Below are 17,998 nucleotides of genomic sequence, written 5' to 3' on the forward strand. Positions count from 1 at the left end.
TGCCGATGGGCCGCGCAGTCTATCTGCCTCTAGTTTCATTTTGCCAAGAGAGCTGCCACTCGTCTAGAGTGTGTTGCCGTTCTTCGCGAGCAACCACCTCCCTTGGCTCATCTCCCTTGCGCTTGTATATGGCCTGACGCTCCCTAGCAAGAAGGGCAACTGGGATAACTCCCGCGATCACCATCACAGCCGGTTCAGAGACAGTGCGCAGACGCCACCCGTAAAGCTCCCCGTCTCTGTACTTACGCGAGGCGTTTACGATATACCTCCTTTTTAAGAGCGCCAGCCCATACCTCTGCGCCGTAGAGCAGGACAGACTAGGTTGAGCTCATCAGGAGACGTCGCCTACTAGATGTAGGACCCCTAATGTTTGCCATCAGTCTACTTAATGCCAAAACTCCAGCCGCAGCCTTGTTCGCTGCTGCTTGGATTTGCTCAGAAAAGCTGATCTTTGAGTCAAGAGTCAACCCGAGGTACTTTACCGCTGATTTTGACTCGATGATCGACTCGCCGAACGATATGGGACGCAGGGTCGGAATTCTCTTTTTAGTCAGGATGACTACTTCGGTTTTTTCCAGTGCAAGGTTGAAACCATGAGTAGTCATCCATCCGCTTACCCATCGCATCAATATGCCGAGTCTGCTTTGCGCCTGTTCGACAGTGCGTCTAGCAACAAGCGCTGCGACATCATCTGCGTAGCCGACCAGGCGCGACTCTTCTGGTATGTCGAGTTTAAGCAGACTGTCATAGGTAGCGTTCCAGAGGTCCGGCCCTAGGATGGATCCCTGTGCTACCCCCGACGTGACCTCCATCCACCTTTGACCCTCTAGTGTTTCATAGAGCAGGGAGCAGTTCCTCAGATAGTCCCTCAAAATCCATAAGAGATAGTTCGGCACGTTGAAGGTATTGTCTAGTGTGCCTAGAATGTCTTTCCATCTTACGGAATTGAAGGCGTTTGTGACGTCAAGCGTTACGAGGAGCACCACCCGTCGAGTTCGACAGCTATGTGGCCCTGCTCGTCGAACGGCGTCCACGACTTGCATGACAGCATCAATTGTCGATCCCCCTGCCCTAAAACCAAACTGCCGGGGAGATAAATCTCCGGCAGCGCGTATCGCTTCAGCGAGTCTACTTCTGATGAGCTTTACGAGCACTTTCCCAGCAGTATCAAGCATACATAGTGGACGGTATGAAGACGGCAATTCGGGGTCGCCTTTCCCTTTAGGGATCAGCGCAAGCCTCGCAACTTTCCAACGAGCAGGGAAAATGCCCTCTTTTAGGCAAGCGTTGAATGCGCCGAGCAGTAGGTCTGGCCGGTGTTGGAATACCAGCTTGTATACCTCTGCTGGAATACCATCGGGTCCTGGCGCCTTCTTGTTTTTCATAGAGAGGACTGCCTGTTCCAACTCTTTTATAGAGAAAAGTGGACAGTCCTCTGCGCTCTCCGCACCGACGTCACCATCCCATACGGGGTGCGCAGGGAAGAGTGCCCTTAGAATGCGGTCCATCTGCTCAGCCTTAAGTGAACAGGGTTTCCGCAGAGCCCCGATTTTTCGGGTTACCAGTTTGTAACCGAGTCCCCACGGATCCCCATTCACCTCGTCGACCAGATCTTGCCAGCAGCGAGCTTTGCTCCTGTTTGTTGCGCTGCGGAGTCTCCTTTTGGCTGATTTGTACTCCATCATTATGGTACATGACCCCCCCCCCCTCCCGGTCACCTAGACGTTGTGTTAAGCGGCGGAGCCTGTGACACTCCTTCCGGAGCTTTGCGATTTCCACTGTCCACCAATACATGGAAGGTTTGCCGCGCCTCGATGTCTTCCTGGGCATGGAGGCTCCGCAGACCGTCGTTATCAGGTTCATAACTGAATTCACGACAGTGTCAGCTGCGGCGCCACCGCCCCCAGGAGTACCCTCCAGCGTGGTCCCACCTGTTCCCAGAGTTTCGACAAACTTCCCGGTGTTCACTTTCGCGACGTTCCATGTACAGAAAGATCGCTGGGGTGGCGCACACCGAGAGTTTGTGTCCACCACTTCGAAAGCAATGTATTGGTGGTCACTTGCGGAGTAGTCTTCCAGAACTCGCCACCCGTCCACCAGCGACACCAGTGATTCCGACGCGAAGGTTACGTCTGGAATGCTTCCTTCGCAGCCCGGGCGCCGGAACATTGGGGTAGATCCGGTGTTTAGAACTGCCAGTCCTGTTCCCGCCGCCTCGGGAGTTCGCGGAGGTGATACCAATCCAGACATTGGTTACCTCCGGACATTCGCGTTTGATGGCCTCTTCTACCTCGTTCTTTTCCGTGAGACAGTCAGGGTCTCGGATTTCCAAAGCACACGTGGGTTCCAGGCTGGAAACCATAGCTTTTTCTCCTAGAAGCCCCTTGACTGCATCACAGAACGTGACTTTATTCATAGTCTTCCGGCCTAGTTCGACTAATACTCCACCACCCTTCGTTTTACGTATGGAAGACACTTCCGCTCCGTTGTCTTCGGGTTTGATTTTGAAACGGATTTCGCTGAGGACTTCCGCAAAAGTCTTGCCTTCCGCCGGCTTAATAAGCCTTCGTCTCCCCACCGTTTCTTTTGGTACTCCGTCCTTCGTGTCCGCCTTAGTTTTAGGCAGAGGTTTTTCTGATGGCGCGACGTGTTGTTGTCTTTTGATCCTCTTCGCCTTCTTCTTTTCAACCCTGGAGAGTACCTGAGTGAAGTCTCCTTCAAATGTCCCTTCCTCCTTTCGTTTTTTACCAAGTTCGCTCTGCAATGGACTGTCAGCGATCCGTTTGGTACTCGTGGTGTTCTCCTCGGTAAGCACGGTTGTTTCTGCTTCCTGCGGGTTTTGTCTTACTTTCCACGCTCGCCTATAGTATGAAATCCTGCCCAGGGGCTCTTCCAGTTCCATTAGCCCGTTTTTCACCCCCTTGCCCACGTTTTTCTGGAGGAACGTCGCAGATCGCATGTGCTTCACAACTGCCGTGCATTTCTTAATAAGTCTTTCCTCTTCAGCTTGCGCCAGAATAATCGACAGTCCTCCCACTCGGCTTATATTCGAAACCATTTTATTAATTTCGGCAGTTTCCACTGCGCCTCTTTCCCCAATTATAGCATTGTACGGTATGGTCTGGGTTCCTATCTGTGTGGGTCCGTTAAAGAAATCATCACTTTCCACCCCTCCCACTCCCGACCTTTTCAACAAATCTCAAAACTAAGAACGGCTCCGAAAAGTAATAATCGGGGCCTTTCATTTGATACCCCACATGACTATATTCGGTGGTTTTACATGTATGGGGACCCCCCCTAAATCTCAACGTAGAAGAATGTCACTCACTGCATGTCTGGGCGTCTACAGTTCCCACCTTCTCACCAAATTTCGTGTCAATCGATATAGTCGTTTCTGAGTGTGACAGACAGACATTGAACCGATTTTACTAAGGTTTTGTCTTGCAACGTGTTGCAAACAAAACCTTAATAACAATCAATGTAAACATTTTCTTCTTCCAATCATCATCAACGGCGCAACAACCGGTATCCGGTCTAGGCATGCCTTAATAAGGAACCCCAGATATCCCGGTTTTGCGCCAAGGACCACCAATTCGATATCCCTAAAAGCTGTCTGGCGTCCTGACCTACGCCATCGCTCCATCTTAGGCAGGGTCTGTCTCGTCTTCTTTTTCTATCATAGATATTGCCCTTATAGGCTTTCCGGGCTGGATCATCCTCATCCATACGGATTAAGTGACCCGCCCACTGTAACCTATTAAGCCGAATTTTATCCACAACCAGACGGTCATGGTATCGTTCATAAATTTCATCGTTATGTAGGCTACGGAATCGTCCATCCTCATGTAGGGGGCCAAAAATTCTTCGGAGGATTCTTCTCTCGAGCCAAGAATTCGCAATTCTTCTTGCTAAGAACCCAAGTCTTCGAGGAATACGTGAAGACTGACAAGATCATTGTCTTGTACAGTAAGAGCTTTGACCTACATTAATTTCGACTTAATCAGGAAATTTTTTCGGTATGTAAACTTCATTTTTTGCTATCGGAAATTTACCCAAATGTTATTGTTAGAATTAATTAGTGTAAAGTTATAATAAAATAGGAATATATAATAAAGATAATTGTAATTCTTTCAACCAACTATTTTTTGAATGATCCACTCAGATTTAAATTAAGATTAAATCTAGAGTCTTCCCCAAAATCGTTCAGGCATAACTTAAAATTGTGCACTGAACACAATGGACTTCAACCCTACTTATAGTATGTCCCATGCGATTCGTAAAGCACTGATTGAAAGCTCTCATGTGATATCATCCATAGCTTTTTTCGAAAATAAAAAATGTGAGAGGCACCATCCTCTTCAAATTCAGACAGCTTTCAGGAATATCGAATTGGTGAACCTCGGCACAAAACCGGGGTGTCTGCAGTTCCTTATTAAGGCAGGCCTGGACTAGATACCGGTTGTTGCGCCGTTGATGATGATGATGATAGTGATATATGTATATATATTAATCACAATACGAGTGAAGTGAATTGCCTAAGATACGAAAAACGTGGTAAAACGTTCTTATTCTGAGAACTTATAGAACCGAAAAATCACGATAATACCTCTGATTCTGTTTTTGGCCGAATTAAGTTAATAATGGCATATATTCTAAAAATTTCGTTGAAACCCCTCCTTGAGTTTATTCCAGAATGCACAAAATAATTCAGTAATGTATATCTATATGTATAATTAGCCTTATTCCTACGAGAATTACGAATTATCATACGCTCATTACCAGTTACATCCACACACATATTATGACATTACACCACAAATCATTATATTACATCATCAATATCTGAAACGTGGTCACCACCTAGAAATTAGTTTGACCAATCAGGTAGTCTGTCGAGGTTAAGCGCTTTCAACGAATCGTAAATACTTTGATTGGGAACCAGATGGAAATTTTAATTACTTTTTTTTGCTTTTTATGTAAACTGGATTCATAACAAAAGTCATGATACTACCAAGTTTCGTAGGAATTCTATTTTTATTAGTAAAGTTATAACGACAAAACGTCCCCTTCACGTAAATTTATTGCATTCTAAGACATGAGAAAACAGAAGCACCAAATTAAAGTTAACTGTCTATATTATGGCGCACGGCCCACGCCCATATATAAGACGAGAGTTTTTTGTTACCTGTAAACTATTGTAAAATTTTTTGAAAACCGTCTGACCTGAAATTCATTTACTAAAAAATACTATTGCGTGCATAATAATAATAATATTAATAGTTCTCGGTGACGGAAGCGAAAGAGTATTGGGGTGGACTTTGGGGGTTACCTGCCCAGCATGCTGAGCATGCTGAGTGGATCACCGCCGAAGGCACCCGCCATGCCAATACACCTGGCATGAATTTCGCGGATGTTACCGAAGAGGAAGTTCGACGAGCCATAAACAGCTCGAAGAACTGGAGGGGCCCAGGTCTGGATCGGGTGCAGAATTTCTGGTATAAGAAATTTACCAGCGTACACAGTCGGTTGGCACGCAGTATAAATGAGGTCATGAGGTCATGAGTCGGCCGGAGGAATTTCCACCTTTCCTCACTGCGGGGATTATCTACCTTATCCCTAAGAAGGACAAGGCGCAGGACCCCGCAGACACAAGACCGATCACTTGCTTACCAACCCTCTACAAATTCATCACGTCCATTATTAGTGGAAGGATCAATGCGCACCTCGAGACCAACAACATTCTGTCCGAGGAGCAGAAGGGTTGCCGAGTTGGGTCAAGGGGTTGCAAAGAGCAACTCATTATCGACTCGGTAGTTGTAGAACAAGCAACTAAAGGCCACAGAAACCTCTTCAGTTGCTATATCGATTATGCCAAGGCTTTCGACAGCGTTCCGCATACCTGGCTAATCGATATCCTACATCTGTATCGCATTGATCCGAAACTAATAAAGTTTTTGGCGACAGTCATGGAAGGGTGGCATACCACCTTATCAGTCCGTACATCTGAGGGTGCTAATACCTCAGAGCCCATCCGTATACGGCGGGGCATCTTCCAGGGGGATTCATTGAGTCCCCTTTGGTTTTGTATGGCACTGAACCCCCTTTCATGGCTACTGAATGATGCTAGAGGGCATGGTTTTGCAATAAAGTATGGCCTACGTGCTAAGTGCGAACTGACACACTTGATGTACTTAGATGACATCAAGCTGTATGCTGGTACTGACGACCATCTTAGAAGTCTGTTGCGAATAATAGACATGTTCAGCCGTGATATTCGGATGGAGTTTGGATTAGACAAATGTCGAATCCAAGCCATCCGCAAAGGTCATCACGAGCCACATGCCGGACATAGCATTGGTGACCTCCACATCGAAGCTATGACCGAGACAGACTTCTACAAGTACCTAGGAATTCTGCAAGGAACCCATGCTCGAGTTGGTGATCTGAAAGAAGCTCTGCTGTCCGAATTCCTGCGACGTGTAAAGCTGGTGCTGAAATCGCATCTCTCGGGGAAGAATAAAATAAGCGCGTTGAATGTATTCGCCATCCCTTCACTGGCTTATGCATTTGGAATATTGCCGTGGACGAAGACCGATCTGGAAAACGTCCAGCGGCGGATACGGACAACTATGTCCAAATTCCGAATGCATCACCCAAAGTCTGCCGTGGAGCGGATGAACCTGCCTCGTGACATCGGAGGTAGAGGCGTGGTTGACGTGGCGGCACAACATCATCGCCAAGTCGACTCGCTGCGCGCTTATTTTTACAGCAAAGAGCAGGCGAGTCCCTTGCATGCGGCTGTCTGTAAGGCAGTCTGTGGACTGACTCCACTTAACTTGAAGGATCGATCCTTCAATCCTCTGAGTGGGGTGAAGTCGGACCAAGAGCGGATCGATGAATGGAAGTCGAAGGCAATGCACGGTAACCACGTGAATTGTCTTTGGCAGCCATTTGTCGATTTGCATCTGTCGAACAGATGGCTGTGTGCTGGGGAGCTCTTTGCTGAGACGGAGGGATTTATGTGTGCCATTCAGGATGGCGTGGTCGCCACCCGAGCTTATAAAAAGCTCATCATGAAAGAACGGGTGGAGAACGACCAGTGCAGAATGTGTGGTTCGGCGTTAGAGACGTTGGACCATCTCATTTCTGGCTGTACTGTTATGGCACCGGTGCAATACATCACTAGGCATAATGCTGTATGTAAGGTTATCCATCAAAACCTTGCATATAAACATGGGCTGATCACGGGGACATGTCCGGTTTACCGATATGAGCCGCAAGCAGTACTTGATAGTTCTGCTTACAGCATGTATTGGGACCGGCAAGTTCTGACTGATCGCCATACAGCACACAACAAGCCTGACATACTGTTAGTTGACAAGACGGGTCGCTCCGCGTATATTATTGATGTTGCTATCCCCCATAATAGCAACATTGAACGGAAATACGTGGAGAAGAAGGTGAACTATGAGCCATTGGCTCCGGAAATCAAAGAAATTTGGCGTCTCGAGCGGGTGGTTGTAGTTCCCATAATATTGTCAGCTACAGGTATTGTACCTAAATCCCTAACGGCTTCCCTTGATGTCCTGGGACTTTCGCACAGTCTGGTTCAAACCATGCAGAAGTACACCATTCCGCATACGTGCTCGATGTTGCGGGGAGTACTCGACGGATTCTCCCACTGACCTACCACCGGCCACCACCACCAGTGCCCCTTTAGTTTTTAAGTAAGTAGGATCGTCCGAGCCTAAATGCTTGGCACTTAGTGCTAGTATTAGGTAAAATCCGGCATCTGCCGAGATTGTGATAACTCAGAAATAATAATAATCGTGAGGCAGCATCTGATAAGTTTTCTCTGCCATGGATGTCTTTTTAACGAACTTGAGCGCTTAACCCAAACAGGAAAAGGTCCTTGGACAACCAAATTTAGCAAAAAACTCTCCCCAGTTGGCCCGGTCTGCCATCAAACTATTGCGGCCTCAACTCTTCTGCTATCCGTGGACAACAATGTTGTATATTTAGTTTGCAGTTGGAGTGCATATCTTATGTGCAAAGGATGATGGTTAGCGGCGTGCTTACTATGGACCTGTCTATCTGGAACGGCATTTGCAACCATGTGCTATAGATCAAACTCTTAGGGCAAGTTACACATATTGGCTATGGCGATAACATCGCGATTGTAGTAATAGGGGTTTGGGCATGTAATATATCGGTCAGCCTAATCAAGGAATGGCTGATTTCAGAATGTGCTTATCGAGTAGAATTTTGTTGGCTATTGATGCTTCAAAATTACTCTAACCAGGTTTGTCGAGAGTGGGCTGGAAAAGGGAAAATTCACCCCGGGCTCGTAGTTTTCTCAGGGGGCCGGAACAGGAAATTCAATGAACAAAGGGAATAATAAGAGGCCTACACAATTTCCACCTCATACCCGTATAATTTTCACCCCGGGCTTCGCTTTTTCACATAATTTTCACCCCGGGCACGGAGTTTTTCTCTACGACCCTGCCTGTAACTAACCTTAAACTTAAGTTAAACTTGTAGGTACATACCTAGTTACTAGTTTTTAAAAATGTTATTGTCCGAGCATGATGTCCGGATAGCTCAGTGGTTAGAGCGCTGGGTTGTCATACGGAAGGCCGCGGTTCAAATCCCGCTGGTGGCAGTGGGATTTGTATCGTGACTGGACGTCGGATACCAGTCGACTCAGCTGTGAATGAGTACCTGAGTCAAATCAGGGTAATAATCTCGGGCGAGCGCAATGCTGACCACATTGCCTCCTACAGTGTTCTGTAGTGTACCGTTACGGTCTTGAATGAAGTGCTCTAACACACTTCAAGGCCCTGATCCAATATGGATTGTTGCGCCAACGATTATTATTATTTTTTCTGAGTTATCACAATCTCGGCAGATTATTATTATTATTATTGTCCGAGCAGCCCACTATTAAGATCTTTATAATGAACTTAGTACTTGGGATGTAGAGGGAGATCTCTATCAACTGACGTGTCGTTCCAAGGCGGACAGACGAAAATACTTCGAGCATTTTACAACAGAAAAATTTCGGCCTCCGCCACTTCCGTAAGCATACAGACAATTGGAACAATTCCATCTTCCAGAACCATAAAAGTTTAAGAGGCGATTAAATGAATGAAACCGTTCCACTATGGAAAAAGAAATACAGTTCCGCGGAGTCTTCAAATTATTGTCCGATCTGGTTGTTAGTCTATATTATGAAAATTTTTGAGTCCCTTTTTCACGCATACAATACTTCGTTCAAATTACCGGGGACCAAGCCTAGGTTGTTGAGAAAGACTAGCATGAATGTACTCCTGGGGAAACACCGTAAAAGCATCACCTTGTTTACATTGCCTTCCTGAAACCGTGTTGCTCACACACTCATTGCCCAAAGTATCAAGTCCATCAAAATCGCGCCATATCTCGATCAATGTTTATTAAGAAAAGAAATGGACAATCTCAATGAGTAAGACAGCATTTTTAACAATTAACCCCAATGAAACAAGCACTGTCACAGTCAGTGACAGGAACTTGGCCAGAACTGAGCGGCTTAAGTATATATCTCGAATCAATGGTATCAATCAATTATGAACTACGCTATGAAATTGATTTAAACATTAGCGCTATCAGGATGAAGTGATGCCACATAACTTGGGCATCGTTCATCCTGTTGCCTTTTATGGTTCTGAGTACCTTTCGACTATCAAAGGCAAAGCGAAAATGTGGTGTTGAATCAGTGGCGTAACACGCTACAATCGCTTTTGATATGACTTCATTTACGTTCGATATAACGTTCCACCCACTGTAGAGATGTTGGAGGAGACGCATTGATGATATGATCATATAAACCATGCGGATGTGAAGTCATCACCATCATCAACGGCGCAACAATCGGTTTTCGGTCTAGGCCTGCCTTAATAAGGAACTCCAGACATCCCGGTTTTGCGCCGAAGTCCACCAATTCGATATCCCTAAAAACTGTCTGGCGTCCTGCCCTACGCCATCGCTCCATCTCAGGCAGGGTCTGTCTCGTCTTCTTTTTCTACCATAGATATTGCCCTTATAAACTTTCCGGACTAGATTATCTTTATCCATACGGATTAAGTGACCCGCCCACCGTAACCTATTGAGCTGGATTTATCATGGTATCGCTCATAGATTTCGTCGTTATGTATCGGAGGATTCTTCTCTCGAACGCGGCCAAGAGTTCGCAATTTTTCTTGCTAACAACCCAAGTCTCCGAAGAATATATGCGGACTGTCTTGTACAGTAAGAGCTTTGACCCGGAACAGTTTTTGTAAGCTGAAATAGGCTCTGTTGGCTGCCAACAACCGTGCACGGATTGTGAACTGGCTAGCTAAAATGACCTTGAATGTCGGAGTCGATAGGAAACGATCGAAATGCAGACCAAAACAATAATGGTTTGACATACTAAATGGAGATTTATTAGTCTTTCAGCTTCACCCAGACCAAGCGTATCACATCTAAACAAAACAACAGCATGGAAAAGTCTAAAAAAGAAGAGGATTAATTAATTGATAAATTGAGCCTATTTTGGGTCCATATTACTAGAACGAAAAGGGCACTTGTTTACCACCCGACAATAAAAACAAACTTTGAATTGATTTGTCGATTCTTATATGGCTGAAGCAGAAACCTCTACCTTAAAGGAACGCTCCGCTTCTTTTGGGGGCTACTAACCTAGCCTTCTAAGCCTTAGAATTTACACTAAAGCGAACATTTTGACCTACTATAACTTTGTTAGCAATTGTGCCATTTCCACCAAAATTGATCGAATCATGCTCCATATTATAGTCTATTTTGCTGCAGAATTGCATGATTTTAGAGTGAACTAAAAGGGGGTTTTGCAGTAAATTATTAAAAATACTATTATTGACTTTATTTAACAGATAACGGTGTGGTGGGTATTTCGCAGCCTAGGCGCCATATGATAGCAGCTTCTTGATTTTTTCAACTTTTCCATTGGGTAGGTTCTGAGAATGGGTCCGTGAAAGAAATGACCAACTTTCAGCCCCGCGCTCCCCCGATGTACATTAAATATCAGAACTGAGCAAGATTTGGAAAGTATCAATCCAGAATTTTCATTTGATACCCCCCGCGGCCATATTTAGTGATAAAAATGTATACCCCCCTGTTGCATGTATTGAGACCCCCCTTAAATTCAAGAAAGAATGATGTAACTCACTTCACAGTTCCGACCTTCCCGCCAAATTTGGGGTCGGGATAACCGTTTCTGCGAAAAATGCATGTGACAGACAGCAGACAGTGAATCGATTTTTATAAGGTTTTGTTTTACACAAAAACCTTAAAAGGCACTCATATTCTTCGTAATTTTATAAAAAATCATACCTCCAAATTTCATAATGATTGGCTCTATGAGTTTGAACTGCCGCAAATGGGAAAAAATCATTTTGAGAACAACACGTTTAAAAAAGAAATGTTTGCAAAATCCTCCTTCCGATATTGAGTCATTTCTTACTCCTAATTACAAACAAAATACAGTCACAACAAATACAAATGTGCTCGTATCTATGCAATAAAAAAATAGATCCTGTAAACCTAATAATGTGATTTCCACCCTTAAAGGCTAAATATCAGACAGGGTAATACGAGAGCCTTTTGACTCCGAATTCCAGTAACCAAACGCTCAGAGGCAATTGTTACCTCAAACAGGAGCAATTTATTTTACGCGACGATACTGAAAAATGTCAAACCTGATCCGTACCTAATAGTCTAGTCGAAAATATAAGCAAAACCGATAAAACCACAAAAGGCATCTCATGTTTGAACTGTTTCGTCACTTCCGTCCAAGTATATCCTGTAAATATAACTACGTCATAATGTACCAGCCTGTAGCATCCATCCCTCATGAAGCGTGGGCATCAACTTACAATTGTAACAATTTACCAAGACTGGCAACAACAGATATTCACACGTCAATGGTGACTACAGGCATTAGAAATCTTTCATTGATCTCTTCAAAGTTATTATATGTAGTAACTCCACATACAGAATACCTGATGAGCTATAATAGTTTCTCATCTTACTGTGGACACCTCTACCCTAGAGGAAACCCTGCTTCAACAATAGCACAATGATGATGATTTACATTGATATGATCATGAGTGTGGAAAGAGAAACTAAAGAGCTACGCGACTTTCTTTTGAGAAGGCATCAACTGCGACCACGCCGTCTCAATCAGCAGATTGTGCTGTTATACTAGAAGATCTTCAAATACAACAACGAATATACTTACTTTGAATGTAAGAAACCTAGTCATACCGTACTAAACTATTCAGAGACAGCATCAGTAACCCCCAATCTAGCCACGAGAAGACGTGCTTATAAAGCACTCTTCAAAAAGATGGTTTTAGCAGCCCCGTTGATCAACGCGGGAGAAGGCAAAGCAGAATCGTGTCCAGCAGAAGCATGATGGACTTAAGAGCATGATGGAGCATGAGCATATCAGACAACATTTCATTGGTTTCGATGGTTTAGTCAATCAAAAATGGGTTATACAAGCACCGAAGATGCACCTCACTCTGGGGAGGGGGAGTGTGGTAGCTGTCTAGTATCTAACTGTGGTCCAAACTGTAATTGAGTCCCAAATAACCCAAAGCGCGTATTATTCTCCTGTCCGAAACTCTAAGTGAATTGCTGGTTCCAAAAAATTAATTTTAAGTTGAGAATGCTCGCATGACAAAAGTTGGAATGCGTTCTGCTCTGTGGTTGGATCTGCCTAGCGTAAAATGAGAAAAGCGGAAAAAACCAGCAAAACGAATTACATGCGTCGAATAGAAGAAAGAAGATTTTAATTAGAATAGACTAACCTCGTCCCATAATTGAATACCTTACATTAGTCCACGGGGCAGTTTGGTTTTGGTTTTAGTGCATAATCATCTCACACAGCAGCTATTTTTTAAAGGACCATAAATACAGCTATTAAGAGACAAGCATCAATCCATGGGGTAAAACCTATAGAGTAGGTTTGACTGAACTTAAGGTGGAAAAGGTCAACACAATGTAAAGAGTCCGTCCGTACGGATTAAATGACCCGCCCACCGCAACCTGTTGAACCGGATCTTATCCACAACATGACGGTCATAGTATCGCTCATAGATTTCGTCGTAATGTAGGCTACGGAATCCTCCATCCTCATGTAGGGGGCCAAAAATTCTTTGGAGGATTTTTCCCTCGAATGCGGCCAAGAGTTCGCAATTTTTCTTGCTAAAAACCCAAGTCTCCGAGGAATACATGAGGACTGCCAAGATGATTGTCTTGTACAGTAAGAGCTTTGACCCTATGGTGAGACGTTTCGAGCGGAAAAGTTTTTGTAAGCTGAAATATTGGCTGCCAACAATCATGCGCGAATTTCATCGTCGTAGCTGTTATCGGTTATGATTTTCGACCCCAAATAGGAGAAATTATCTCTCCTATCTTTGTTCTTCCCGTGACCAGTGTGATTTGGTGGTGTTGGTTGGTTTTCGGTGCTGACGTTGCCACTATATATTTTGTTTTGATCAGGGTCAGCCTAATCAGTCTTATTAATTTCGTCAGGACACTGAATTCTCTCATGGTCGTGTACAGTTTTAACCTGGCTATGCTATCATAGACGGTCTTAAAGTCCATGAAAAGATGGTGCAACTGATGTCCATATTCCACCAGTTTTTTCATCTCTTGCCGTAGAGAGTCTGTTGGCTCCCAATTAAATCTGATGTGTTGTTGATTTGCCTGGAGTGAAACCTCTTTGTTACCGCATTCCGCGCAAACCAGGTACTTCCAACAACCATTTCGTGTGACCCTGCTAATTGAATAATCAACAGCCCGTTATCATTTGTTTTTTCGTGTAAGCTAAGGGAGCCAACGTATCGCCAGAATACGGGCTGCTTCCCTACTTGGCTGTTAAAATCCCCAAGTATGATTTTGATATCATATCTGGGACAGGCTTCGAGGGTTCGTTCTACTGCCTCGTAGAAGGTATCCTTCTCCGACTCTGCAGTCTCCTCTGTAGGGGCGTGAACGTTAATGAGGCTTATATGATATTTCTAAACTTGCCTCGCAATTGCATAGTGTGTGCATAGGCGTTCACTTATGTTTTCAAAGCCGATAACAGCAGGTTTCATTTTTTAGCTGGCTAAGAAACCTAATACGAGCGCATAGTTTACTGGATAGCTACTATAATATATGGTGCAGTGACTCTTCTCCAGGAAACCGGTCCCTGTCCAACGCATCTCCTGTAACGCTGTTAAATCAGCCCTATATTGGGGCAGGGTATCAGCTAACTGCTTGACAGCTCCATCTCTGTACAGGGAGTGCACATTCCATGAGAAAATGCGCAAAAGGTTATTTCGTTGCCGTTGCCGGGTTCGTCGTCCAGTCCGAGGCTCCTGTTGTGGCTTAACTTCCATGCAGGGTTGTCAGCCCTACCTATATGAATTTTTCACGTTGTAATTTTTTCAGCCCGATTGCACAGTTCATTATTGAAATACAGAGCAATTTATATACCCATCTTCAAAAAAAGGTGTTTTTCTGCTGCCACGCTAGAGGGTGATCATCTTAAAGAAAAAAGTAAACGGCATTTTAACGTGCAGACTTAACTACAGTCCGCAAACTAAGATTATTAAAAAATATTAAAAGCTAAATTTTTGGCACCTTGTTAAATTTTTTTTCCTGAATTTTGGTGTTCTTTTTAAGGCTTTTTTAATGAATAAACAAAAACTACCGAATGAATCGCAATTATCCTAGTTTGCGGACCGTAAAAATAAGTTCTAAATAAGTCAATAAGTCAAATTTCAAAGAATTTCATTGGATAGATTTTGGGCTATGGTGGCAGCCGGTTTTCAACATGCAGTTTCGAGAAAAACGCATTTAAAAAGTAGAATATGTATTTTAAGCCATAAAATCTTAACTGATCATTAATCTGCTATACCTAGTCGATAAACACATGCCTTGGCTTTAATTCTTGTCCTTTTAGTGAAGTCAAAAACTCACTTTTCCCATATATTCTACACTATGTCTAGATACAATTGATGCCAAAAAAAAATCGATTCCGCGGATCCAACACACGGGATGACCCCCTTAAAGTGGAGCCAACTCGACAGAATTTTGGATGAGGAACGGGAAAGAACATATAAGAAGATTATGCAAGTGCAAGTGAATGTGTTGAGGTTTTCACGCTGGCGAAGTTAATTCTTAACATACCTTTTTACCTTTTCTATTTTATTTCGTATTTCATTTTATTTTCCGAATTGTCACAATCTCAACAGATGCCGGATTTAACCTAAGTGCCAAACATTTAGGCTTGGCCGATCCTACCTACTTACATTATAAATGGGCGCTGGTGCTGGTGGCCGGTGGTAGATTAATGGGAGAATCCGTCGAGAATTCTCCGCAACATCGAGCTCGTATGCAGAATGGTGTACTTCTGAATGGGTTGAACCAGACTGTCTGAGAGTCCCAGGACATCAAGGGAAGCCGTGAGGGATTTTGATAGAATACATGCAGCTGACAATATTATCGGATCTACAACCACTTTCTCAAGACGCCAAATTTCCTTGATTTCCCCAGCCAGTGGTCATAGTTCACCTTCTTCTTCACGTATTTCCGTTCAATGTTGCTATTATGGGGGATAGCAACATCAATAATACATATGGAGCGACCCGTCTTGTCATTAATAGCACGTCGGGCTTGTTGTGCGATATGTGGCGATCAGTTAGAACTTGCCGGTCCCAATACATGCTGTAAGCAGAACTATCAAATACTGTCTGCGGCTAATATCGGTAAACTGGACATGTTTCCGCGATCAGCCCATGTTTGTATGCAAGGTTCTGATGGGTCACCTTACATACAGCATTACACCTGTTTGTGTATTGCACCGGTGTCATTACAGTGCAACCTGAAATCAGATGGTCCAACGTCTCTAACGCTGAACCACACATTCTGCACTGGTCGTTTTCCACCTGCTCTTTCATTATTTATAAGCTTGGGTGGCGGATGGGAGAGATCGAAAGATGCGATTTCAGTACCAGCTTTACACGTCACAATAATTCGGACAGCAGAGCATCCTTCAAATAACCAACTCCAGCATGAGTTCCTTGCAGAATTCCTAGATGCTTGTTGAAGTCTGTCTCAGTCATAGTTTCGATGTAGAAGTCACCAATGTTATCTTTGACATGCGGCTCGTGATGACCTTTGTAGATGGCTTGGATTGGACACTTGTCTAATCCAAATTTCATCCGAATATCACAGCTAGGACTTCTGAAGTGGTCACCAGTACACAGCTTGATGTACAGTGCACAGTACACAGCTTGATGTCATCTAAGTACATCAAGTGTGCCAGCTCACACTTAGCACGTAGGCCATATTTGATCGCGAAACCAAAAACCTCTAACATCATTCAGCAGCCATGAAAGGGGGTTTAATGCCGTGCAAAAACAAAAGGAGACTCAACAAATCCCCCTGGAAGATGCCCCTCATATATGGATGGGCTCTGAGGTATTGACACCCTCAGATGAACGCACTGATAAGATGGTACTTTATTAGTTTGGGATCAATGCGATACAGATATAGGATTTCAATTAGCCAAATATGCGATACGCTGTCGAAAGCCTTAGCATAATCGATATAACAACTAAAGAGGTTTCTTAGACCTCAAATCGCTTGTCCTATAACTACCGGGTGCAACCCCCTGAGATGACTCGACAGCCCGACACCGAAAACTGTACTGTCTGGACGCTCTCTTGGGATTCGTTGAAAGATCTGAAAAGAAACTCCACTGCTTCCTCCCATACGTTGCATTCTGAACATGTCTGGAATGAAAGTTTCTGCTTTAGTGTGTCCAGAATTTCAACTACGAGTGTGTCACAGGGAATGGCATAGTTCCTCTAAACCCTCTGCACTTTATTTCTCACCCGTCTGCTGGCATTCCCAGTGTTAATTTGAATCAGCCTACCAATATCCTGCCTTAGTAAGTCTCGCCGTCGTTCCAGACGAATTTTTCATGGTGGATCTCTTCTGACCATGTAATCTGACAGCCGCACAAATGATTGTAGTTGCAGCAGCGACATATCAGCCAACAGCCGAAATGCAATCCCATCATTGATTTGAGAAAGAATTCTCGGTGTTACTGGAGATACATAAAACTTAGGAATACCTGGTCTATGTGAAGGATCAATTGCCGAGAATTCCATACACGCTCTTTGGAATTCATCCCGAACCTCAGCGGAAACTTCAGCTGGAGAAGACTGCTTCGCCGAGTACTGGAATTATTTCCTGCAGCGCGGCGTGGTGTTGTTGTTGCCGCCGCCTCTACCTCCATCGACGGTCGGTCACCAGTTTCGCGCGATGAGTCGAACACGCTTCCTGATGATGACGGGGATTGTGCCGCTGCAAGTAATAAAGCGGTACTGGTGTGCGACTCGCTGCGCAGTTACTTGCGCGAATTGTGAAAAACGCTTGACAAATCTCTGGCGCGACAAGGGGCGGTAAGATGTTACTTGCCCCCGCCGATATTTCACAGTAGGAGCGGATTATGAAAAGGTTCTTTTCTTCAGTCCACTTCATCCGCTGCCTACGTGAACCTGCTGAAATTGTCGCCAGAGATTGTGGCGAAACAGCTGCAGCAGGCGGAGCAATGCCCCTGGTCGTCGTGGTGCCTAGACATCGAACCGCCCCACGACTAGCGGTTTCGACGCCGTGCTGTCCATTACGAGAACCCGACTCAGTCAGTTTTATTTATTATGATAGTTTTTATTATTTTATCTATTAATAATAATAATAATCGTTGGTGCAACAATCCATGTTGATTGATATGGATCAGGGCCTTGAAGTGTGTTGAGCACTCCATTCAAGACCGTAACGGTACACTACAGGATTGCAGTACCCTGTAAGAGGCAATGTGGCCATCATTGCGCTCGTCCGAGATTATTACCCTGATTTGACCCAGGTACTCATTCACAGTTGG

Source organism: Hermetia illucens, chromosome 2 (genome assembly GCF_905115235.1).
Source record: "Hermetia illucens chromosome 2, iHerIll2.2.curated.20191125, whole genome shotgun sequence".
NCBI lineage: Eukaryota > Metazoa > Arthropoda > Insecta > Diptera > Stratiomyidae > Hermetia > Hermetia illucens.